A 25,131-nucleotide genomic window follows, 5' to 3' on the forward strand; every position below is an offset into this window, starting at 1 on the left:
ACCTCGTATAATCTTTCTCCGTGTCTGTCCAGGCGGACTTACATGTGGTCCACTTTACATGTTAAAGTGTCAATTTTCCAGTCATCTCTTTTATATCACAGAATGCAGTTGAGGTGTCTTGTGCTAACCTTTGATTGCCTTCTTCTTGGGGTTCTGTGGGAAATAACCTTCAGGAGACAGGCAGGTGCTGAGAATTATATTTATTCCAACTGGATAAAGGGTCCTTAACAAATCAAAACATAATGTCCTCTGGTTCACTTCACCAGGGTTTTGATCCCTTCAGAATATGGTGAGGCAGTCCTCAAGCTTATTCTATATCGTGGTGTCTGGATAGGCCCACCACTCTGGCCTTCGTTCCTCCTCTTCGTTCCTTCCCTGAAAAATGAGAGAACCTCGTCAGTTTCTTTTGGCGGGCTTTTATGGGCTACCTTAGCATCAAGCCCCCACCAATCGCCATCAGCCCTGACCAGCCGGCATCCTATTGGCTGCTGCCGTGTTGACCCGCCTCCCATAAAGGCTGCCGTGCCTGCATGATCCCATCCAATCCGCTGGGAACTGTTGAGGCAATCACGTGACCCAAAATATGGTCGCGTTGGGTATGGGTGGGCCCTGGCTCCAGGCGTCTTCCAGCCGCGATCCGCGGCACGCTGAAGGGCTGGTCGCCCCCCTTCCTTGTTAGGGAGGGTCTCCGTTCCCCTCCCGTCCCTAGGTCTGGGATCTCCCACGGGCAAATGCGGCAGCGACGCGCCTCGTCCCCGAGCAACGGCCCGCCCTCCGGCAGGTAAGTGCAACGGTGACACGCCGCGTCGCCGAGCATCGGCTCGGGCTTCCCCGCTGCCGGCGCAGGCGACCGCCGCAAGAGGAGCGGCCGGTCCGCTGCCTCGGCTCTTGGTGCCCCCAATCCCAGGTGCGCCCATCACCCCCTGCGGGGGCCAATGCGCATCCCGACAGGTTCCATCATTTTGTTATGCTTGGACTGGGAAGAGTCCTTGAAGTGGAGCTTAGTTTTCTGCTTCCTGCTCTTATTTGCCTTGGCCATCTTCCAATCAGCTATTCTCCACTTGTGGTTCCTCCCTTCTGAAGATTGGGTACCTCTGCAGACTATTTGCTTCTTCCTGGTGAATGTTTTATTTCCCACGTGATTGTGTGGTCCACTGATGGCTGTAGCTCAGGAGGTATAGATTCTGCAGCGATGGTGTACCAGGCTCCTTGCTGTACCCAAGTGATAGTCACCACACACTCCCCTGGTCCAGGGTTGTCTCTATGTTCAGTTACGTGGATGTGTGTTGGCTCCACTGGCTTGAGTCCCAGCCTTTATCGTGCTTGGCAGGCACTCTCCTCCGCTCAGCTTGCCCTGCCTAGTTAAACAGGTGGCAGGAGAGGGAACCCAGATCACTTTGGGAAAATAGCTCAATTTACTGCAAAATCTATTCTCTGTATGCACCAAACTGGACCAACAGAATTGCATGAGGGTGAAGGAGGAAAAGGGAAGGAAAAGTACAGGAGTTGGAAAGAGCCCAGAATCTGTGTGCCAAACTTACTAGCTGATTCTTGGGATTAGTATTGGTGTATTCTTTGGAACCTCTTGGAAGTTAATGCTTTGTGCCTCACACGATTTCCAATATGCTGGAAATGGGTGAAAAGCATGTAGTCTCTTGGGCCAAAGTGGAGAAAGAGTTAAGTAAAAATGTATTTGCTCCAAAATGGACTCTAGGCATTTCGTTTGTCGGGAGGTTTTTCTGTAAATCCTCTGGGGAAATAGCTGTTGAAGACCAACATGGAGTGTGTGTGTAAGAGTCCGCACCAAGTTAGTTCTGGCTCTTACAGTGGGAAGTTTGTTTGAGCAATCTGTCATCACTCTCAAGAGGGGAGAAGGGTGGTACATTGGCACATAATAAAGGGAATCCTATTCCCTGTATTTACTGAAAAATATGCACTTTATTATACATCCAATAATTAAGAAATAGATTGAAGGAAAGTACTAAGTACTATAAAACAAACGTCTCCAAAGGAGATACCGGACACCTTTTAGAATCCGTGCATTTTACTTACTTCTAGGTAAAATGCACTAGATATTTTAGGAGATTATTAGAAAGATTGAAACAGTTATTAAACACAAATTGCTGTTCTGGACAACCTGTAGTTTATGCTTCACCTGCGGGGTCGCCGAAGTGAAGAAAACTAACAAAAACCCTTGCTGACAAGGGCTATCCTTTCAGCAACATGCTGGTTGGCTCTGGGGCAGAGCCGATGGGGCCGCTGTCAGTCTGTGAGAAAGCACACAGCAGCAGTCCGCTCAGCAACTAACTAAATGTGCCTAGGGCCTCAGATATGGCATATGGGCCTAAAGAGGGCTTTGTCCGTGTTGCCATTCAGAGCAGCATTCACTGATCATTCAGAGGATTTGGGTCCCCAATCCCAGGCGTACCAGTCCATATGCCATACTTATCACCCACAGGTGTAAACACTCTGTTGAAGGACAGCCTAAGGAGTGTGGCTAGTGCCTAATAAAAGGGAGCAAAGTAGTTCACACCAGTGTAGGGTATGTTTTAAGGATATATTCTTGAGGATAACACCGACGTGGTATTATTGTTATTCGTTTCTCAGGAGGTGTAGGGGAGGAAAGGAGGGTTTTGGCACAGAATCCCTATAGTATACAAGAACAAAGGAAGAGGACCCAAGATTGGAGTCTTCCCGTCCCCTGCTCACACTGTTGGTGAGGTATTGGCTTGTTTTAATGCTGATCCAGTCGTCCAATGGATTGTTTATTGATGGTTCAATGAGAGTCTTAATACCCTGAAGGGGGTCACCACTCAATTTAGTCTGTTGTGTGATCATTGAGTTGATCCAGGCATTTGCTGGTGTAATATCGCGTATCCATAACCACTATGGCTCCTCCCTCATCTGCCGGTTTGATCGTAACTTCATCTCTTGCCAATGTCTCAATATGCTTGAGTTGACTGTTCTTAATATTAATTGGCGAAGATTTCTGGTAGTTGATCCGTTTAAAGTCGCCAAGTACCTTTCTCTCAAAAAGGTCCAGGATGGGGTTTTGTATCGGTTGGCCGAAAGAGCTCTTGGGTCGTAACTCTAGGGTATCTTCTGTCTCTTCATCTTGTCTTGGTTCACTTTCGAATAGCATCTTCCGTCTGATCTTCCTCATAAGTCTGTGGCGACAAATTTGTTCTTCAAATAAAGATGTGTTGCACGTCGGGACGAATGAAAGACCTCTATTGAGAATAAACCATTGGTTGCTCCGAGAGGCTTGCTCGAGATGTTAATCACTAAGTTTTCTGTTATTTGTTCTTGGCTTTTTGTGGTCTAGATGTGTGATTTCACAATGATTGATTTACGAGCCTATTGGAGCGATGTCTAATAATACCCTTTTCCTTGATTTTCTTTGCTTCATCTATGTATATACCATGTTCAACAACAGTTCCACAAAGGCTTCTGAAGCAGAGGATTGTCCTCGAAACGCATCAAGCCAATCAAAGTGGAGTCTCTGTTAACCTTTATAATGTGGACAATATATTATCTTGCTTACTTCTGCTTCAACTATTGTTTATGAATAAATGAGACCCCTCTCACTTTTTATACAACTACCACTATCTCGCCTTGATTCCAATAAGGAACATTAGTATTTAATGTGTCTCTCTACAAAACCCTTTGTTTAAAGTAGAGATTTCAGCGCTCTATCAATTACGCCCTTGCTGCGTATCCCCAGAGTGTGCAGGGGACGGGAGGACTCTAATCTTGGTTCCTCTTCCTTTGTTCTAGTGCCTAATAAAACCCATGAGCATTACGAGAGTGAGGTGATGAGGTGAGGGGTGTAAGGAGTTGTGAGGGAGTGCAGCAGGTGACTGGAGAGGTGGCGAGGTTGCAGAAAAAAATTTGGCGGGAGGAGGTTGAGTGGAGAAGAGGGGAGGTGGCGAAAGTCACTGGAATGGAGGTTCAAGGAGCAGAAATGAGGTGCAGTGAATATTAAAGTTGAGGTAGGAGGAGAAAGGAGAAAACGGAACATCGGTCAGGGAGAGGCTGGAGGCTGAGAGATTGAAGGAGATATAAAGGATGAGGCAAAGACTCAAATATGTGGTAGGGATGAGAGAGATAAAGGAGGTTGAATGAGGTATTCAATAGGGGTGTGTGGGAGCAGATTGTTTAGGCCATTATTTATTTTGATTAAAATAAAGGATGAGGGGTGGTGAATATTTCTTTCTCAGGTAGATGTTTACAGTCATAAATATGATAAATCCATCCCCTTACCCACCTCAATGTCATTTCATTATGTTCTTAGATTTTCTCTCCTGTAGCTGACTCTTATGCCACACCCATCCCATATTGACTTTGGCATTACTTGTTTTAACTATCAACTAATTCAAGCATGCACATTGATTAAGAGGCTACATGTCCCTGTGAGACCAGCTTAACTAGGCCAAGGCCGGCAGTCTGTGCACAGAGAACAGATCCAGTTTGAACTAGTTATAACAATCAAGTACTCATAAACTTCCAAATGTCGTCATGGAGGTGGAGGTTTAACACCCCTTGAGAGTGATGGAATTCTTGGAATTGATCATGGGGGTGGAGATTCATCGCCCCCTAGTTGCGGAGACAGACGAACAGAAGGCATCATTTTGTGTCATAACTAGAACTGAACATGGATGACGTACTAGACATTCATGAGTGGGGTTATTGTTTTGGCCAGAGATGGGATAAATGTGCCCGAAGGCCTTGCAGTGATATTCTGGAATCTGCAGTAGTTAGGTTACCAGTGATCTGTAAAAGGAAAGGGAATGGAGAATGCAGTCAGGTCAGTCAGGTTGAGTCCCATTAGTCGTAGGATGCTTTTTTTCCTGGAATTGCACGCCAGTCAAAGTACCTCTGTTTGCCATCATCCAAAATTGATGTGCAAGTCTGGTTTATCCGACAGGGGCTTAACGGGGAGGTAACAAAATCACAGGTGATAACAAGGAGGGAGAGATCATCAGGGTGGGAGGGGAGCCTGCAGAGAAAGGTCTAGGCACTGAGAAACGCAGAATGATTTGGACAGAGAGGCTACAGCGGCATACCCCCCGCCCCCCCGCCTCCCCTACCAACAAGGTTGAGCCTCAGTAGTGAGAAGGTACGCACCTATGTGAAAGCATCAAGGTGGTACAGGAGGGTAAATGCAGACTGGAAACGACAGGAGTTGCTGTAAATGTTTTCTTACATTGCTGTTTGGAAATTAGGGCAGTAAGATAGGACCTTGGAAGACAAAGCCAGGAACCTAACACAGGGACGTTATGAAGAAATAGAAACAGAGCTTTAAATCAACTCAAGTTGGTAGCCTTTTGGTTGTGCCTTTTGGTCCTTGCCAAGTACTATTTGGCCCCATCCATCACCCTCCTGCTGGTCTAGCCTGCAGGCGGATGTGGAACCCAAGACCCAGGCACAAGTGAGTTTTCCCCGAGTATAGGACAAGAATAAAACTGGAGTTCATCATCCCAAGAGGCAAGACATGTGTCGGTACTTGGAACACCCACACTGTGAGTGACTGCACAACAACTGGACAGGACACCTGAATTAGGATTTACAACGCAAAAACTGAGACTGTTTAGCTGAAGGATTAGCAAACCTAGAATTGATGTTTTGTGATGCGTTTACATGTTTGGGCTTAACCCATGTAAATATTGCTCATACATCTTCGTTTAGATATACACCTGTCTTTTCCTAGTGTGTATCCTGCTCTGCTTCTTGACTGTTTCTACAGATGTCAAACCCTTATCTTTACTGGTATGCACAGCAGTTTACAAGGTAAATACTATTATTTTTATGTGAGTCCAGAGGGACTTCAGACTAAAAGATTTAGAAAACCGACCGAGGTAATTTCAGTTGTGCATGCAACCAGTGGTCTTAGAAGAACAGTGATATATAACCTTCTCAAAGGGGAATGTATACGGGCAAGGAGAAATTGCAGCAATGAGCAAGCTTTTGAGACTGTCATTTGCTCCGACAGATTTATTACCAGAGGGTATCCCACTAACAATGGAAATGGCAGAAAAGTTGTCACGTGATATCCAAAGAAACACGTTGCTGACTCCAAAAGCCAGAGCAAGTAAGCAAGAGGATACAACATTAGGTTTTGCCACACGATCCTGCTCCCAATGTCGTCCTGGATGTGGGTCATGAAGGTCTCCATGTTTAGGCAGTACAGGGTATCGGGCTGTCTGTGAGGGCCCAGGGTGTAGCCTTTGTGCAAGGGATAATGGCAAATCTCCCCATGCCACATGAATCACCTGTATCCCCATCCTCCTCCTCCTCCGCCTCCTCCTATCCTTGGCCTCCTGCTGCTGCATCACCAGCAGGTGGACATCAGCATATAACATCTCCAGGTCCATGCTATCAATGAGTGGCAGCGTGGTTGTGTTGGAAAGTGTTCTTGGGGAAGGTATGGCCCTTTAGTATTGTTCCCATGTGCAGTGGGTGCTCCTCGGTGGATTGGGTGCACATGTGGTCTTACTTCCTTCACCTGTGTCCATTTACCGGCTGCTCTGAGGTGGTGGTATATCCGGCTTGGTTTTGCCGGTATTACCAGCAAATATCTCACAGTATTACCTGTAATCCATACTTGTGATGTGCCGGTGATACCATTGTGCCGGTATTACCGGCATGTGGTTCCGTCCCATCTATTATTTCTGTTGCCGGTATTACCAGCACTGGTAATTCTGGATGTGGTGTTACCGGCACTGGTTATTCCTGGCAACTGTGTTCAGGCATACTCGTACTTTGCCGGACCAGTGAAAGTGCCAGTAAATGGTATTACCGGCAAAATCCTAATGAGGGCAAAACACTTGTGCTTAATTTTTGGTGCCTGCAAAACTACAAGCAACTGGCATATCTGTTTTCTACGCAGATAATGATTTGTATACTTGAGGCATTTTGTTTCGAGATAGGAGAACTTCATTGTCTAACTTCTCAGGATGCTTTGGCCGGTCGGAGGTGGTTCCAAGTTGATTCGAAAGATGTAGAATTGTGACTGTTTAAGTGTAGGTAGATGGTTTTGTCTTGTAATTTGTGTTGGCACAGTTTGTGAGCATGTGGTGTGTAAGAGTGGTTAAGCATGATGTTGGTGGTTTGAGTTCTGTATGTTGGTTTGGATAGTGATTGTATGTGTGCCTTGGTTGAAGGGGTGGTCTCAGGATTTTACACCTGAATTTTCCAATTTTTTTTTTTTCAAAGTCTGGGCCCGTTCTCTCAATCCATCTAATTGGTGTCTGGTTTCAACAATGGCAAGCAGTCACTCCCGGTCTCTGGAATTTATAGTGTCTCACACTTGCCGCAAACTTAGAATCCTGTGTTGTTCAAGGGTATCTTTTGTCTCTACAAAGCCTTTACACCATGTGTTTATATATAAAGGGCAGGCAGGAAACTGTATGGATTCTCTGCATCCTTTCACCATTCCCTGTCTTTCCTTGTCTCTCGCTCCCTCTACACTTTCTCTTTCTTTTGGTCCCTTTCCTCTTCTCTTCGTCCTTGCTTCCTGCTATCAACCACCTTGCCCTTTGTGGAAAACCGGAGGGTTTCCTCACACCTACTCCCCTTGGATCCTCTTCTCATGTGGCATGGGAAAGGTCATCACTTTTGCATCCTGGCTCTGGGGGTGGAGAAGCGAGGGAGGATAACCTGGGTGGAGTGGGATTGAGGAGAGGGTAACTACGGGCGAGACATGCTATCCCACCTTCCCTTATGAGGACCAACCTAACCCTCCCTCAGCCTTTATGGGCTATTGAAACACCACCACCCCCCCCCCCCCTCGTTTTCCCTCATTTAACCCACTATAGTACTGGAATGAATAGGCGGCAACTAGGAGTAGTGAACACTAGTAAGTCATTTCACCACTCTAGTACTGGGACGAGGAAGAGGTATACAGTGTGTTGTAAAGGTCAGGCATGTCCCAACTGCTCCACTAATTGCAACCAGGCCATTACAATTTGGAACTCACACCTGCAACCTGTCAAGTGGTTGCAGGTGTATAAGAAGGGAAGGAAGAGACCAGCAGCAAGGAGACCAGCAGGGAATCCTGAATGCGAGGGGGCAGCTGAGGTGGGTCCTGCAGGAGAGCCAGGATGCCGACAGACGACACCAAGGAACTGTAGAGTCCAGGGGCAGGCGGACGGCGAGAATGACACAAGTGAGGGATCCTCGATGGTCAGAGTTGAGCAGAAGGGATCTGTGGACACTCAAGAGAAGCCAAAACGCCTGCCAGCATCCGTGGAGAGAAACCAGAGCTGCCGGCGGGAAACCAAGAGGAACTGAAGAACAAGCGGGGCTTGCGGGTTAAAGGAGGATGTGCAGGCAGAGCCGGTGGAGCAGAGACAAGAAGCACAGCTGCCCTGTGGAGATGCCAGGGTCTGGTGAGTGAGGAGGGAGAATCGCTCGAGCCAGGGTGCTCCTGGAGGGTGTGGGGTAACCGAAATGAATGCAAAATGAACGGAAAAGCATGTGTGCGTGAAACCAACCCGAAGCCACGGTTTGGGATGAAATTAAGGACAATACAATATGCCAGCAGCAAAGCAAAAGATAACCGACATTGAATACCGAGTTAAATGAAAGCTTTTGGCAAAGCCATGATCTGATGACAAGTATATATGAACTTCAGATATTGCCTATTTTGAAAGCAAAGCACAAGCCGTATGAACTGAAGAAATGTGCAAGTATAGAAGATTACGGAGGAGCCTGAAAATAAAGTGGTTGGGGAACAGAACCACCACAAAGTGAACTATGAGCAAAAGTAGTGTGGCAAGGCCAAAGACTGGCAAAGGATATGTGACGCATTGTACCAAAGCCACGAGGCTGATGAGGAGAAGCCAAGTGAATGTGAACCTCGACACGGGTACTGATATGAAAGAACCTGTGTGGGCTAGAAAGCCTAGGGTTGCTGGTTGCGTGCCTTGTAATGGGTGGACCGTGTGGTATAGCAACTGCACCTAGATCAGGGAACCCCAATTGTGAAAGTTAAAGAAGTTGCTTAAGCAAAGTAAGAGAAAGCCATCCAATTTAACTGTTAAGAAGCAGGAAGGAGGATAAAGTTGATCTGGAGCTGTTGTGAATACTGAAAGACTGAGAATAAGTACAAGCAGACTATCTTGAACTTGGGGGAAGGGAACCCTGAGATTTTGGGGAATTTTCTTGAACTTGGGGAAAGGAGCGCTGAGGTGTTGTGGAACTATCTTGAACTTTGGGAAGGGGAAGCTGACAAGCAAGCTAGAGCTGGAAGAAGTGCAGAACTTTATTTCAAACACTATTTCTTTTATTGCTGACATCCCTACTCATTGTTTAGCTTTGGTTGTGAGGGCGAGTATAGGTATTGGACACAGACAGACTTTTAAGTTGAACTTTCTGACTTCGACGTTCCTTATTTTCCTTAGGTAAGGAAATCCCACCTTAGTTTAGGGCAAGATGGGCCTTCATCCATCCTGACATTTGAGTTAAATAACATATTTCTGTTTGAACTTTGAATCTGTCGTCTGTCTTGTTGCTTGATGCCTTCCACACCTTTTTCTTTCCTCCTTTCATTTGCATCGCCTCCTTTTCTCTCTTGTTCCTCTTTGTCCTTCCGACAGTATTTTCCCTCTGTCTTTTGTGTTTTCTTTTCCCTTTACTTTTGAGCTTCTGTTCCTCCTTTCCTGCTGTCTTTTCCCTCTCTTCTGGACATCCTTTTCACCTATGTCTCGGCTCTCCACCTCTTTCCCATTCTCTCTCCACTCATTTCCCTCCTCTTTCCCTCGTTTCTCCAACTCTCCACACTCCCCCTCTTCTTTCTCCTTTCACCCCCTCTCCTCCACCACTCCCTGTTCCAACACTCTACCATGCACCCTACTCCCAACTCCCCTACTCTGACAGCCCCTTTTAAACATATGCAGCATTGAGTCTGAGGTGTTTTAACGGTTTGCTTGTGCTCAGCTGGGATTTTGCTACAATCGCGCTCTGTGATTATTCATGGGCACTGCAAATAGGTGTCTTCCCACCTGCTCAGCATTGCCTAGTGGATCAACCACTGGGTTCTATGTTCCTTTTTCAAGTCATTTTTTCGATGGTTTTTTTGTGAATTTTTCTAGAAACAAGCCTTCAAAATGTGGTTCTTTTTGGGAGTGTTCCTCCCCAAGCTCCCCATCCCCTATTGATTTAACTCTATTCCCAACCCCCTGCCCCCACATCCCCCTATGTTTTTCAATGGGGATTTTTAGGAAAGAAATCGGCATATAAAACAACAACAAAATGATTGTCCATAAACGATGTACCCAGCCACTGACTTCCTTAGCCGAGACTATTAAGCATGCTTACACCGTCTTGTAATTACTTGGCGAATAAGATGTGCGTCTTCAGATGTTCTCTCACCTGCCTCTTTCTTGCGTAGCAGTGTAAGCTCTATTCCAGCATTTCTGGGCTTGAGTGAGCAGGAACGAGGGGGTCTGCATTAATCATAGCAAATGGCACCTGTGAACCACCTGTCTTTCTGTTGACCATTTCTCAATGTCTGGATTTCCTGGTTCGTGATCGATCCTCTGTGGTAACTGGTTTGTAAGCCACTTGTTTCTCCACCTAATTCTCAGACAGTTTACTTTTGCAACACTTTTTCTAGGGGAAAAATAGGGTTGGGATGGGCTGTCTGGGGATCTGCCATAGAAAGCCTGTAAGCCTGCATTCTGAAGCAGCAGCGGGGAACCGGTCTCTGGAGCTTCCCCCGTCCTGTCTCCTAGTTTCCAGCATTGGACTTTGGTGAAGCAAATCTTAAGCACAGTCTGGGCAGAGGAGGGTCTGGAGTCTCTGCATTCCTTCTGCCTGCTGGGAGGAGCTGTTTGCGGAGACCTGCTAAAAGCATACACATGTGCATCATATAAACTACTCGCTACGAAGAAGTGTGGCTTAAGTGCAATTGGGACAGAGGTGGTGTTGGAGATTCTACCTACCTGCTGGGAGAAGCTGTTTGCCGGGACCAGCTTGAAGCTTACACCTGTGCCTCATATGAACTACTTGCCACAGCGAACCAGCCAGGGCACAAAAGGGGCTGAAGACGCTGCCTGGTGGGAGGAGCTGTGGGCCAGGACCCGCTGGAATCTTACAAATGCGCCTCATTTAAACATACTCACCAGCTGTGGCAAAGTGTGGCTTAAGTGCAGTCGGCAGTGTCTACACTCGGTTCTGATGCTAACCAGGGTTTGAAATTGAGGGGAGCTGGTAGCTATTTAGCTTCCCCTTCTAGCCTAAGAGAGCATGTTTAGCTTGAAAGCAACTGCTACCAGGAGCTACTTGTGGCTCCCAGGCTATTGGTACCTTACAAACAGGCATACGTGTCATTAACTCAGTATTTCAGAACACTAATAAAGAAGGACACATCTAGTACACATTTAAATGTAATGAATCATTCCTAATGGACAAAAAATGTTAACCTGTGCATCTCATATGGGAGTTAGATTTGCGGTGCGCTGGGTGCTCGCTCCTGGATCCCCAGCTGTAGCTCCTGCTTACTTTGGTGATGCCAGACGCCCAGGAGCTGGTTTTAGCTCCTGCTCATCGGATCTTAATTTTGAACCCTGCTAAGGATGTAATATCGGGCTTATCAAGTGATGCTCCCAGGAGCCAGATTTCCAGGCTGATCAAATAGGGTAAGTGCTGTATAACCTCCTTTTTCATTGATTAATAGAAACCTAGGCAACCCAGGCTGTTGCCTTGAGTGATATGGTTATCTGGATACTGCCTGCATCTGGTTGAGGTGGAGGTGCCTGCTGGCAATTTGCCTTTGAGCCTCCGCTTCACCCTCTCCTCCTCTCCTTTGCCATAACTCTTAGAGATAATTCTTGAGCACTCGGCAATATCCTGAGAAGAAAGGCGCATGCTCATCCGTATCCTTTACCTATATCTGGAGAAAAGGAATGTCCAATCACGGTGTGTGGCAGCCTCCCAAATATTCACTGGATGTATATCTTAAAGAAATGAAAGGTCAGTGCAAGCTGAGGAAGCGTTACAGAAGGAACAACACATTTTAGGAAGTATTGAATCAAGCTCTGGCAGTAATGAAGGGGTTGCGAGATAGTTTCAACTATGCACAACACTTGAAACTTTACCATAGGTTGCTGTTGCAGATTGTTTAATTAACTATTTGTGCCAAAGATTTTCACCTGAAACGCGTGCACACTCACGAGAGACTGTCTCAGTAGTTACCGTAGGTTTTGTTTTGTGTTCGAAATGGACAAGGGCAAAGGATACATGGCCGCTGGGACAGTGTGTTCAAATGACGTTGGAAGAGGAGGATGCGAACAAGCCTTTTTTTACTAAGTGCATGCTTCTGAAAGCATCAAAGATTTTAAAGAAGAAATTAATTAGGCAGACATTTTTAATTACCTTCACAACTTTAAGCCAGTGTTGCTTGCCTCTCTGTCGATAATTCATATGTTTTGTTGCCTAAAATAAAATCTAAAATCCAAGGTTGATAACAGTTTATCCAATGATGCTAAGAATGTCAGCCCTGTGAGGGCCAATATTAATCCATAAGCAAATTTACAGGACAATCAAGCTAATATTGGTTATTTTACAATGTCCGGAATGAATGAGATGGGGAAACTGGTGATGCCTCAGAATTTAAGTTCTACAAATAACGCTGGACAGAATATTACAGATTCTGTCCAGTCGCTAAAGATCCTAAATTTACCTCCGGAAGCAGCCCCTTGGAGGAGGGTGTTGATCCAGGTTGAACCTTTGACTCCTGATACTGGAGAACCAACTCTATCACGGGCTAACACTGTCACATTGGATAATCACAAAACTGATTGGATTTCGTGTTAACCCATAAGGAACTTTAATGGCCTGATGAGTTTCGAAGTTAGGACTAGGGTTAAAAACAACTCCCATGGACTGTGCAGTACTCCTGTTTTCTGAGCCTTTTCAGTAATACGCTGACATTTAGCATTTTGCTCTAAGTGCCAAGACCAGAATAGTACCACTCTTATTTTTATCTTCAGCCCTCTTTGAGTGCAAAATGTAATAGGAAGTCAGGGGAGGCCAGTAACCCCAATACCTGTAATTCAAACGAGGGTAAAGCTGACATGGGATGACAAGGTGCATAGCAAAGCATTGTCTAAATAATGCTGTATTATTTCACCATATAAGTCATCACCACTGGATAAGCAGCTACAGGTAAGTTCTTATGGTCTTATATTTAGGGAAAATAGGTTGGAAACTCTTACTACCCTGGATGTGCTACATTGACCACCACAAGAACTTTTCGGTTAACCAAAGATTTCTACAAATGTTATTGTACTTTGCGTCTAGGTGTTCTTTCCTCATCTTTAAGGCTTCTTTCATGGATTATTGCTGGCTGTATAGCCACATTTGATAACCCTGAGGTAGTGTTATCACTTGTGAGGCATGACATTATGTTGCTACATAAGACCTGGGCAAATAATGAGTTAGTTCTAGATGGATTTTGTACATTTCAAACAACTGCCTTTAAAATAAATCACATTGAAGATATATGGGAGAGGAGGGGTTGGGGCTTGATTGACTACAGTGATTTCAAATAACTCATCAAAGGCCCAGTTTCTTCTACTCTCAACAGATAAAGGTAAATCAAATGTATGTGTGGGCAATTTTTATAATAGACCGAAAAAGGAATCGGTCAGTACTGCCATGATGGAATTAAGACTATTATGGAGGGTTTGGTAGACAACCATAGGAAGATTTTATGCTGGTGTATCATTGGGGGGGACTTAAACTTGAAGATTGCTATTGGACCGGCCTCAAATTTATTTGATTAATTAGAAGATCAGGCTTATAATATCTGACTCGAAGTAATGCTTGATGCCAGGATATTTAATAATGGGCTGCAAATTTGTGCATGGCTGATGGAATGGGGCATGTGTTCATTTAATGGTAGACACCCCAAGGATAGACCTGGCCAAATTACTTTTAACGGTCATCAAGGCAAATCATCAGTTGATTCATTTTGTGTTTCAGTTGAAATATGGATCTTGATTTTGGATTTTTAGAGTGCTATCCAATTTGCACAGTGTTTACTTTGCGATCGCACTAGAAAGACATTGGGCCTCATTAGGACCCTGGCGGACCCGTAATGAACGGTGCCGGTACGGGACCGGCACCGTTTATTATGGGTTGCCCTATTATGAGGACTGCTGTGGGACCCGCTAAGTAACGCCTGGTCAGACCAGGCGTCCTTAACTGGTCCCGCTAGCAGTCCGGGATGCTAACAACGGGCCCGTCATTAACGGGCCCGTTGTTAGCCCCCGTTGTTATGGGGCTCAAATGACAATGGGGATTCATTTTTACCAGGTCCAAGAAAAGGGCAATTACCGGGTCCGCCAAGGTCGGCATGATCCGGTTATTGCCCTTTTCTTGGACCCAGTAAAAAATCATTACCAGAGGCAAACCGTACTCTTAATAAAGGCACGGCTACCGCCAGGGTCGTAATGAGGCCCATTCTTTTGTTCCACCTCTATCGTCTACAGTTTCCACATTTGGAGAATGATGTTCCAACTTCTAACAAAACATTTATCTGATGGAACAAGATTAAGGATAACATCTCGGAAGAAAAAATGAGGCTTAATTTATCTAGGGTTGATGTTTTACTAGAAATTGGTGATATACCAAATGTAGCAATTAACACTTACACAGACCTAATATCAGCTCTGTATTTTAGAGAGTAGAAAAGGCGTACAACTATATGTAAGGTGTGGCTGTTTCATGATGTGTGTACCATTAATGTGGCAGGTTGCTCCCACCAATTATGGAATTTAAAACAATCTTGCATCAAAAGTATTACCAGTCTATTGGGGTCCCACTTTTTTTTTATTTAAATGCATTTGAGTTTTGTTGAAACTGTCTGTGTGTGGGGTGGGCCTATACACTAGGGGGCATTAGATTGGGGATGTCCACTTAGTCAAGAAGCCATAGGTTAACCAAAATAGATCTTAGACATAATACATGAAAGTAGAAGGTAGCCAGTGTAAATGATGTGCCAAGACGTGATGAAGACTAGAATCATAGTTGCAGCTAAAATGTGTGCTAATTCCATGCAAAGTAGCTTACATTGGTTCTATTTTACCCCTCAACTTTCTAATAGGGGACTTCAGGGCCTGGGAAATATGCATGGGGGCTCAGTGTGGGCCCTCTTCAAAATCATGTTTGGGGGCCGTTACCCCCCCTCCTCCCACCACCTCTTCTGATGCCATTGTGTGCTGCATACATTGTAATGGAGGTGTTTCCTAATAAAAAAAAAACTGCATTGGGCGATTTCCCTGGATTTTACATGGAAGGTGCAGAACATGAGCCCTGCCTTGAACTTCATTATTCCCCAATCATATTCTCTGCCCACATCAAAGAGCTGAAAGCAGGTTAAACATGTCAGTGATAACACCTTTTAAAGAGGTCTGTCTTTGGCCAGCAAAATCACATTGAAAATGGCACCTTCTTTTGTTTGAGGAGATTGATGCCTCCCTAAGCAGTATGTTCCATACCATCAACCCTTCATTCTGGCTTCACGCTTCACACTTCACACTATGGAAAATTCTAGTTGAAGCACTGGAACCGGGGAGGGGGTGGGGTTTTATAGCTGCAGACTATCATGGGGCACGCAGCCAGTAGGGGAGCTTAAACACTAAGTGCGCACTTGTCATTTTTAACAGATTGGAGGTGATTTAGTCACTGATTAAATTGTTTGTATAGCGACAGAGAAAGTAATTTATTTACAGGCAGCAATTTATTTATAAACTGATCCAGAGGTAGATTTGTTTACAATATGTAGACACCACGTGGGACAATGCTGACCCAAAATACATGTTTGCATGGCTTCATAGTGTATTGTTTGGGACAGGCAGTTCTTGACAAAGCCAATAGTCCTCCTTTAGGCCACGCCTAGCATACTTTGGCCATGCCTTTTTCTAGAGCTCCTGCACCCCCGAGATTTGGTATTCCATGTAGTCCCTCTTCTGCTGTCGACCCTCCTCCTTTGCTCATCGCATTTGCCTTTATGACACTTTCATTCCTAAACGCAGCGGCAGTAGACACCAAGCTAATTTCTTGCTTCTCGTGGGTGATCCGGGAAATTGTAGGCATCCCCAATCAACTACACTTCCACACTACTACTTAGAATATGTTCGTGCACCAATAGAAATAAACCTTTGTGTAAGGGCACCCTCAGCCTCCCCCTTCTACTTCTGCACTAGCCCTCTTTTGATCCAGTACATTAAAGATTACATGCACCGAAGACGATTGACCCTACCATCTACAACCCCTAGCCCTCAATTCCCATGCCTCCTTATTTGCTCCCTGCACATGAGGCGCAACATACTCCCTCTTCGTTTTGCCTTCTTCCTGAAACACCAGGATTGGGCACAAAATGTACTTTTCTTTAGACAATCCTCAGCACCGGGAAGCCACTATGGCAGTAACTGGTGTAATATATATTAAAAGCATGTCTTTAAGTGGGCCACGGCTGAGCCCTGGCAGGCTCAGAAATCTCGTTCTGAGGCGGGGTCCTGCTGGGGCTCACTAGTCAAGTGGCACAGCGAGTAGAGCGCTCGCTTTGACATCCATGCAGAACTTGCTGACGCAGGTTCGAATCCCGGCAGGGCCAAACTCAGCCTTTCATCCTTACGAGGTCGATAAATGAGCACCACACACTGTGGGGTATTATAAGCAGCGCTCAGATACCGGAGGGTTCGTAGCGCTATATAAATGCGAAATTATTCTGCTTCTTCTTCTTCCCTGGCAGCCCTGACCGCTACAGGACGAGGCTTTTTTCCTAAAGCCTGAAGCCAGTGCTGGCATTAGCGGCGGTAGTGCCCTGGGCAGTTTTTAAGAAAATGTTGGTGCCACTGCCCACACACCTCTGGTCAATGCGGGATGGGGGGTGCCCAATTGTTTGTTTTTTTAACTCCCCGCTCCAGCACGTGAGCAGGGAGTTGATCGCTGGAATAGCGCGCTCATGCTAATGCATGAGCGCCCTATTCTAATGAAAACCACCTCGCTTCCGCAATGGAGCGGGGAGGTAATCATCTCAATAGGGTGCGGATGCTTCCGCACCCTATTGTTATATGCACCCTGCCGCCTTTAATAACAAAAGGGCACCTGGCGCGCATTCTGCCACTACACTGGCTCAGTCCCTAAGGCCAGCCCTTCCTGAAGCTCTCGCTCATGTGAGAGCTTCACGCTTCATAAAAAGTGCCTTTCATCCATAATGGTGGTGTCGCAACTGCGAGGCCTCCCTTCAAGCAAGAGAGGCCCGTGGTCCGGCGCCACGATTATGGAGAGAAAGGTGGGATCCTTGGAAGAAGCGGCCTTACTTCAGTGGTGTGTCATTTACTGGAGTGTCAAAATGGGGCTGTGTTGGGTGGCCGCCGTGTTGTCCTGTAGGGCCCACACGTACCCTTTCCTTCTCTGATCCTCCTCTGACGAGAGGGTATCCGTGCTGGTGGGGGATCGGGTCTCCACATACCTTACGAAACGCCGCCTGTGTGATCTTCTAGTGTCCTCAGATGACCGTTTGTCTTCGCGTGTGTAGCGACTTCTGCGGTCTCCTTCTTCTTTCCTGGTACGCCGCCTTTCGCTGTCCGCTGGCGGCCTGGGCGGGCTCTGTGGTGTGGGCCTGCACCTATCCTGGTATCGGTGCTTGGGCGTTGAGTGGGTCGGGGCGTTCTTGCACATGGCCCTGTAGTGGTCCATTCCCCCGCACGCGGCGCACTTCTGCCCTATGGCCGGGCATGTACCAGTGTGCGGATATTCGTAGCCGCATTTGAAGCACGTGGCATCGGGGTGTTTGTTGGTCTGACTTGGATGAGTGTATATCTTGTTGATTACTTCAGCGTTGTCACTGGGTTGGTGTATGGACACCTTGCCGAGGTTGTCCACTTGCGAGTCCACCGCTGCTTCCATGCGGGCCAGCGCCAGAATTTCTTCTAGTGACTGTTGTTTCTGTAACAGTTGTTTGCGGAAAGGCTGTGAGAGGCATCCAGCTATCACTTGAGATCTGAGCGCCTCTTCGTTGGAATACCTGTGGAATCCACAATGTTTCAGTTTGATGCGTAGTCGCATCACAAAACTGTCTATGGACTCCCCTTTTTCCTGTCTTGTTGTGTGGAACATGTGGCGCTCATAATCCACGTTTGTATGCGGTGCGAAGTATTCGAACAGTTTGGCATGTAGTTCCCCATATGTGACGGTGTCTACATCCAGCAACTCCCCCGCGATGTCTCTTACCGCTGGTCCCACTGCCATGAACAGTGTATTTTTCAGCCTCGTGTCGTCCGTCAATCCTATGGCCCCCGTGTAGAACTTGAAGTCTCGTAACCATATGTTCCATCTGGGCCCCAGGTTGGAGGTGTCTCTGATTTCAAATGGGTTGGGCATATGCATGACTTGGGCTGCTCCTTCCTGGTGTGCATGCAGGATGTTGTCCTGCGCTGTGTTGGCGCTTCCAGATGCCTGTCCTGCTCCTCCTGAGGAGGACGCCGGGGTGGTCGCAGTGTCCGACATGACTGCGCCGTAGTAAGGGTGTTGTGGCAATGACCTTTGTGCTGTGTGAGATGCCCTGTGTGCACCTACTTTGTTACTTCCTCGTGGTGTGGCCTTTGACCTGTATTCCTGCTGGGTGCTGGATACACCAACGCGTCTTCTTTTGAACACCCGCGTGTGGAGGGGCGGGGCCGCTTGTGGTGGGTGCCTCCGCGGGTCCGGAGCGCCCGTGTCCCGTGGGCGTCTCTGAGCGGGTGTCTGCTGTGTCACGCGGGGCCGGGGCCGCGCTCACACGGCACGCTCGACCTCGGGGGCGGGGCCGCTCGTAACAAGTGTCCTGCGGCGCCGGAGCGCCTGTGTCCCGGCTTGCGAGTAATGTCACACGGGAGCCGGGGCCGCGCTCACGCGGCGCACCCGTTGTTGCTGAGAGTGAACGGGCTGAATGTGAGGCCTCTGTCACGCGGGAGGCGGGGCCTTGCATTGTTGGTAACCGTGCCCGAGGTGCGCCGACGCGCTAAACTGCTTGGCCGCAGACCTCGGCACGGCGCCTGCGGGGTCCGCGCCCGCTCGTCGCCAGTGTTGGGTCCCCGCTTCGCTCGGAAGCGGGCCCAGGCAGCTGATCCGGCGCGCGCCGGAATAACACGCAGGAGCCGGGTCTTGTGTTCAACCTGCTTTATTAACTGCGTCGGCAGAACTGCCGAAACCCCCCTCGTCTCTCCCCCTTCCCCTGACGTCACGTCCGGGACGTCATGTCCTGGGGACCCAACAGGGGTCCGCCCACACAACGATGTGGGCAACCTGACAGGAGCTTCATGAATTTGAAAAAAAAGGCCTCTGTTTCCAGTGGCCTCAATGTTGATGCTGCCCCTCCCCTGCTGGCGAGCTGCAGTGCCGCCATTAAGGCTGAACGGCGAGGGGCTGTCCTCAGCCAGGCAAGCCTTTAGAAAATAAATGCAGAGATCAGCACCCTCTCCCCGAGAGGGAGAGGGTGCTGATCTCTACATTTGGCTGCCTGGCAGGGGTGCGTGTAGCCAGTTGGGCCGGGGCTTGTCAAGGAAGAGTGGCCTAACGATTCGGCAGGCGACCCCGCCGTTAGGCCTCGCCCCCTTGAGGCACGCCCACTTAAGGCACTGAATACATGCATGCAATTAAATCGTGTTGGATAGTTTGTAAATCAAGCCCACTGTAAAGATGGTCTTACAATTAATAGCCACTAGATGGCAGCAGCCGTCCGTGCTCCTTTGGATTCTGCCTTCTCTGAACGGAATTAAGTTTGTTTTCGAACTGTGTCCTACACATTAAAGCAACATACGTTCATCCTATTAAACTTAGAACCTCAACTTTATAAAACATTATGAATATGCAGTGTGAAGCGCCTGGGAAATATCGCCTGTCGCCACTTGGAAAATAATTGGCGAGGCTTCACCTGGAGCTAGACTATATTGAGTCCCGATCGCTCCCATCTTCAAGAGAATAGATTACCGGTAGTGCATAGTCGGACCCGAAAACGAAGTATTTAACTATTTATATTCTGCAACGAGATATAATCAGATGTTTAAATATATAGAAATGGAAACATATTATAGGAGGGAAGAATATTTCATCAGAGGTGTGGCTGTAGAACAAATGCCTTAGTAACAGAAAGGCGATAACTAATGAAAGCTGAATTGAGGGCAAAGTCTTGGCTGCAAAGTCGGGGATCTTGGCATAATCAAAGAGCAAAGACGGAGCATAAGAATAATTATTGCCTATAGAGTTAATGTTGGCTGGGATATGGACCCAGCACAATGGCCTTGTATTGTACGTATCATTTCTATAGCGCCTTTTAGCATTATTATAGTCTCAATGCGCTGTTAGTGGGAACGCCCTCAGAGGACCCAAGTCCCGATGGTTGGAGGTCATGGAGTATGATTAGGATGCGTGTGTGCATTTGACCAAATAAGGCTTTGCAGGGCTGGCCAGGCTCCAGAAGAGAGCAACCCATGCGGTCAGGCATGTGGATGGGTGCTGAGAGGAGTATGGGTGTCGTCAGTGCTAGAGAGTTGCTATGTATTCGACGTGCCGAATTTGTCATATGTCTGCGCTGCATTCTGCTGTCAGAGGTGTTGAGGCATAGTCTGGTGTAAGTCGGCAGAGACTTATGTGAACAGCACGACCAAATGTTGTCATAGTCCTTGCTGTATACTGATGCGTGTGGCTAGCCATGCCTGCGACCAATGGTGTTTTATACATACTTTGCCGAAATCGAAGGCACTTTTATTTTTTGGGTGCATTCTCAGGTACTTGGCTTCTTCGGTCAGTCCTTGTGGCAGCGATAATGGGGGAAGAGGGCATGAGGTCAACATTTTGGTGAGAAACTGGGTCCCGTAGCAGTTGTTAGTGAACAAAAGAGGCGTAGTGCACTGGAGGTGCCTGTCTGGAGGCGTGCAGAGCACTGAGACAATAATCAATCCTGAATTGACGGTACAGGCAAGTTGGCATACCCAGGAAGGACCTCTGGTCTGACACTAGGTGCCTTTCTGACATCTGTGCACACTTCTCTGGCCCTAGGTAGATTCTAAAACTTCTCAATTAACCGCTAAAGCCCTTGGCCGGGTTCTGAGCACGTTCAGCATCGGATGAGATGTTCAAGCATCAGCCCATCCGCATGGTAGAAAAGCACTGGGGAGTCGGAGATTGTCCCCATCAGCCGTTCTCTACATTATCTTAATGCTCCCCCCTTCCCCCCTGCTCCAGACTACGATCCACTACCTTCCAGCAATCTTGCTCATCTTTGCCACTTAAGCCCTAATTGGTAGGAAGCTTTCCTTCCTTCTCTTTTGAATTCTAATGGCTATGGGCATTTTTTGGCTGCCCATTTTGCATTCATGCTCGATTTCTGGCCCCTGGCAAATGACAATGAAATGTCAGGGGACATCAGCCTCATTGGCCACCGTGGATTTTGTCAGTTACTTTTTGCTCGTGGAAGCCACCACCCTATGCTGATGCATCTTGGAGTGAGAAAGTCAGTGTAACGCCAGTTCTAATCAACTCACTTTAAAAATGTTTGTAGTTGAGGGCACTTTGTCTTCCTGTCACCTCGCTGTTCTCATTTGATACACATGTTAAATCAAATTTCCCTCACTTATCACAAAGTGACACCGCCAAATATGAATTTGACAGAAAAAGGAAGGATCCCAGGGGCACTTTCTAAAATGCTATGATTATTGACAAGGTCTTCTGCCCTCTAAACCGAAAGCGCCCCGGTCACTCGGCACACCCCTCGATCGACCTGGCTAATCATGTTTTCGGAGACCCTGTAACTTGACTTTCCTCTTCATCCAGAGAAAGTATGCCATAATTTGCCAGCCTCTTAAGGTAGGCCCAGCAGTATCTGCTTTTCCAATTTAAGGAAGGAGGGTATGTATTTTCCTTGCACTCACCCCTTCGTTGCAAGTGTAAAAACTTTAATTTGTTCCTCTAACACATGAATTTGACATGTGAAATCACTTGCATCTAATGATAAAATGTTTTTATAAATCTAAACTAGTGTAGACTGTTTTGTACCTAAAGCTTGGTATACACGGCAGTTAAAAGGATTTGCTTATAATACGGATTCATGCATGTATGCCATAAGGGATAGCAACAGTATCCTGTGGTAGCAAAGGTGATTGTCACTCAATCCTGGTGTTTTGTAAGACATTCACTACCTTTGTGGGGGTTTTGGCTGCAATTCTTTTGATTCCTGTGATGCATTTCATAAATACTCTCCTCATACTATCCTTATTGTCCCCTCAACTCAGACCCATGATGTATTGCCCCACAGAACTTAAATGACAGCATTCAGGAGATATAGTGTGGGCACTTCTAAATGAGCAACAGGGGCCAAAGGCACATCCCCTCAAAGGCTGTACAGAGCAACCTATTCACTGTTTTGGTAGAGTATGAAGTTTCTCAGTCACCGAAAATGTTGCCTTTGCTACTGGTCTGCAGATGTGAAGGCTCAGAGCCACAGTTATTCAACTTCAGCTACAAAGTTAATAACTAAAAACATCCCTGTCAGAGAAGCTATGGACTAGAGGGGAAGAGAATTATTATTCTAATTCTAATTGTTCTTTTGTAACGTGCTTAATATCGGGAAAGGTTTCTAAGCGCGAGCCCGGTATTCAAACCTGTGTTGGAATGCGTTGTCTTGCTTCCAAACTATCGTCCCGGTGCACGGTGGGTTGCATAGGTGCATAGGACATGAGTTAACAAAACCGCTACTCAGAGGCAAGCCCAGGGCATTGAAAAGTATCAGAATAGAAGACTAGCAATTCTGAATACCTCCAGATAAGTGTTGACTAGGAAGAGCTTGCATCTTGGATGGTCTATCAGGTGTAGATTCTGGTAATGTTCATTGTTTTATTTATTGATGATTTCCATTGAGCTTAATTCTGGACTCAACCAGCTTCTAAGTGCCGGACTGGGGATCAGATCAATGCTGCACGAATTCCATCTGCAAAAATGCCTCTGTCACCTGAATTCCTGATTCTTCTTTTTTTTTTTATAGGGAGGTGAAAGGAATGTGAGGAGTCATAAATAAGAGATGGACACAAAGTAGTAGTTTTTTCACCTTTTGACATATTTATTAAAATTAAAAGGGGACAGGGATAAACGCCTATCTGTCCCTATCCTAACCAGAATGTTCCTACCTAGCAAACCAAAAGCTAAAGAAAGGTGACATTGTGTCCAAATGTATCTGACCCTCACACTAATATATACAATCAAAGTGCATAAGGTAAATATGTCTGGCTTCAATTTAACCAAAATGTCCAACAGTTCAAACTTAAATTTCCCATAAAGCAATCCTTGTGACCAGGTGTTGATTCCCTTCCCCTGAATCAATTCAGGAAGACTTATGAGAGTTCTGTTTCAACCATGTACTATTCAGTTCAATGATAAATTTCTTTCATCCAACACTTCTTTCAAATGGGTAAAGAAAATGTTTCTTCCACAGAACACTTGTTCAAAACTAAAGCACCTGTTTCTTCCACACAGTATTATTTCCACGTTGCAAAAATGATTACTAAGAAAAATGTCACAACCATCCTTTCCATAGGACACTTTTGTCAGGACAGCACAGCAAATGTCTCTTGTTATACAATATTTTGTGAGAAGGATAAAGTAATGATAAGGTAAGGATCTTCTTTCTTCAGTGTTCTTTATAGCAACCTTTTTCTCCTTGAAAGCCAACTGCTCCTTTCCTGCTTTACTCGTTTGGCAGGAATTGGTTTCAACTTCATACATAACCTTCTTTATTTTTTATGTTTTTTAATTTGATTACTTGTATATAATCAAAATACGATTTTTACAAGGTCTCGAAGATGGAAAAGGAAGAGAAAGGCAGAAGAAATGGCAGAAAACACGTAATCAAATGGGACCAGGTCCGAATACATATATTCTACGAATTACACGCCAAGCACCAGCATGTAGCCCAGAACATTTTGAACATCATTAGCTCCGAATGTTACTCCGACAAAGTCAGACTTGGTGTGATCTTTTTTTATGCAATTTCTGTCCGTTTCACCGTGGCAATGGTCCATTGGGTTTTCCCCGAAGATCAGACGATTCCACCATACGTCCTCTTCTGCGATGTCCAAGTCTGCGCACAGCGGGCTAAGGTACGCAGCTCTGGCTTGTTTCATTTCGGGGCACTGCATCAGAAGGTGTTTTAAAGTTTGTTTGCTTCAGAGTCTCACATAGTCTGCATTCATTGATGTTGGTCTGTAATCTTACAGCTAGGGTTTCACGAGTTGGAAGCAGGTTCAGACGTGCTCTCATAAAGGTTTTCATCAACCGTTTATCGGGGAATTTCGTGCAGTAGGCCACAGGTGTTTTCAGTTTATTGAAGTTTGCTGGCAGATGTTTTAAAAGTTTGTTGGCTTTTGCTTTTTCGGATGATGTGATCCAGACACGACATTACATTTTGAATTTGAATCTTTGTGGATTTGTTTTCAGGTAGTCTTATGTACAAGCCAAATCAGTTAGTTTGGCTTTTTGCAGTGGAGGCTTTTGATCTCTTCAGCAATTACCCTGTATATCGGTTAGATGTCAGCAGTAGAGTCTTCCTGTATAGTTGCATAGTACTCTGCGCCACTGTTGCAGCCAGGGACAAAAGACAGAGTTCTCGCCTGATTTCTGCCGTTGACACAGAGTTAGGTAGGCCGAGAACCGATTTCAACAGGTGGCCTTCTAGTTTGGGCCACAGTGAGGACGACATGTTTAGAGTAGTGTCCATTCCGTAGCTTAAACGCGGCCCCACTTTTCCCTTGTAGAAATGGATGACGGGAGGAGAGAAAATCTGCCATATTTCCTATCAATAGCTCTCATTTGGACTGCTAGATTCCTCGTTTTATCCCAAAAGACCTGTTGCATTTTTAGCTCTTTTGCAGAACCGCCAATAAACACCCCAAGGTATTTGAAATGGGGGACCACTTACATTTTTGTGTTGTCTAAGAACCAGTTTAACTTGTTTTTGGTCTTAGAAGGATTTTTTTCCAACACTAACATCTTTGTCTTGGATTTATTGATTTCCAGATTGTTTGCTTCAATCGTACTGCGCAAGATTGGTCAGCTGGCGTTGGAGACCAATATGTGTCTGATCTAACA

At 46.2% G+C, this 25,131-nt stretch overlaps 1 protein-coding gene across 3 annotated transcripts in view; it reads left to right on the forward strand.

The window, feature by feature from the left end:
• The window catches only part of LIN52 (lin-52 DREAM MuvB core complex component), a 1,138,589-nt gene that overhangs the window by 822,863 nt on the left and 290,595 nt on the right, over nucleotides 1–25,131 (forward strand). The window lies entirely within an intron of this gene.

The sequence above is a fragment of the Ambystoma mexicanum genome, chromosome 14, assembly GCF_040938575.1.
Source record: "Ambystoma mexicanum isolate Mex_15411 chromosome 14, UKY_AmexF1_1, whole genome shotgun sequence".
Taxonomy (NCBI): Eukaryota; Metazoa; Chordata; class Amphibia; order Caudata; family Ambystomatidae; genus Ambystoma; species Ambystoma mexicanum.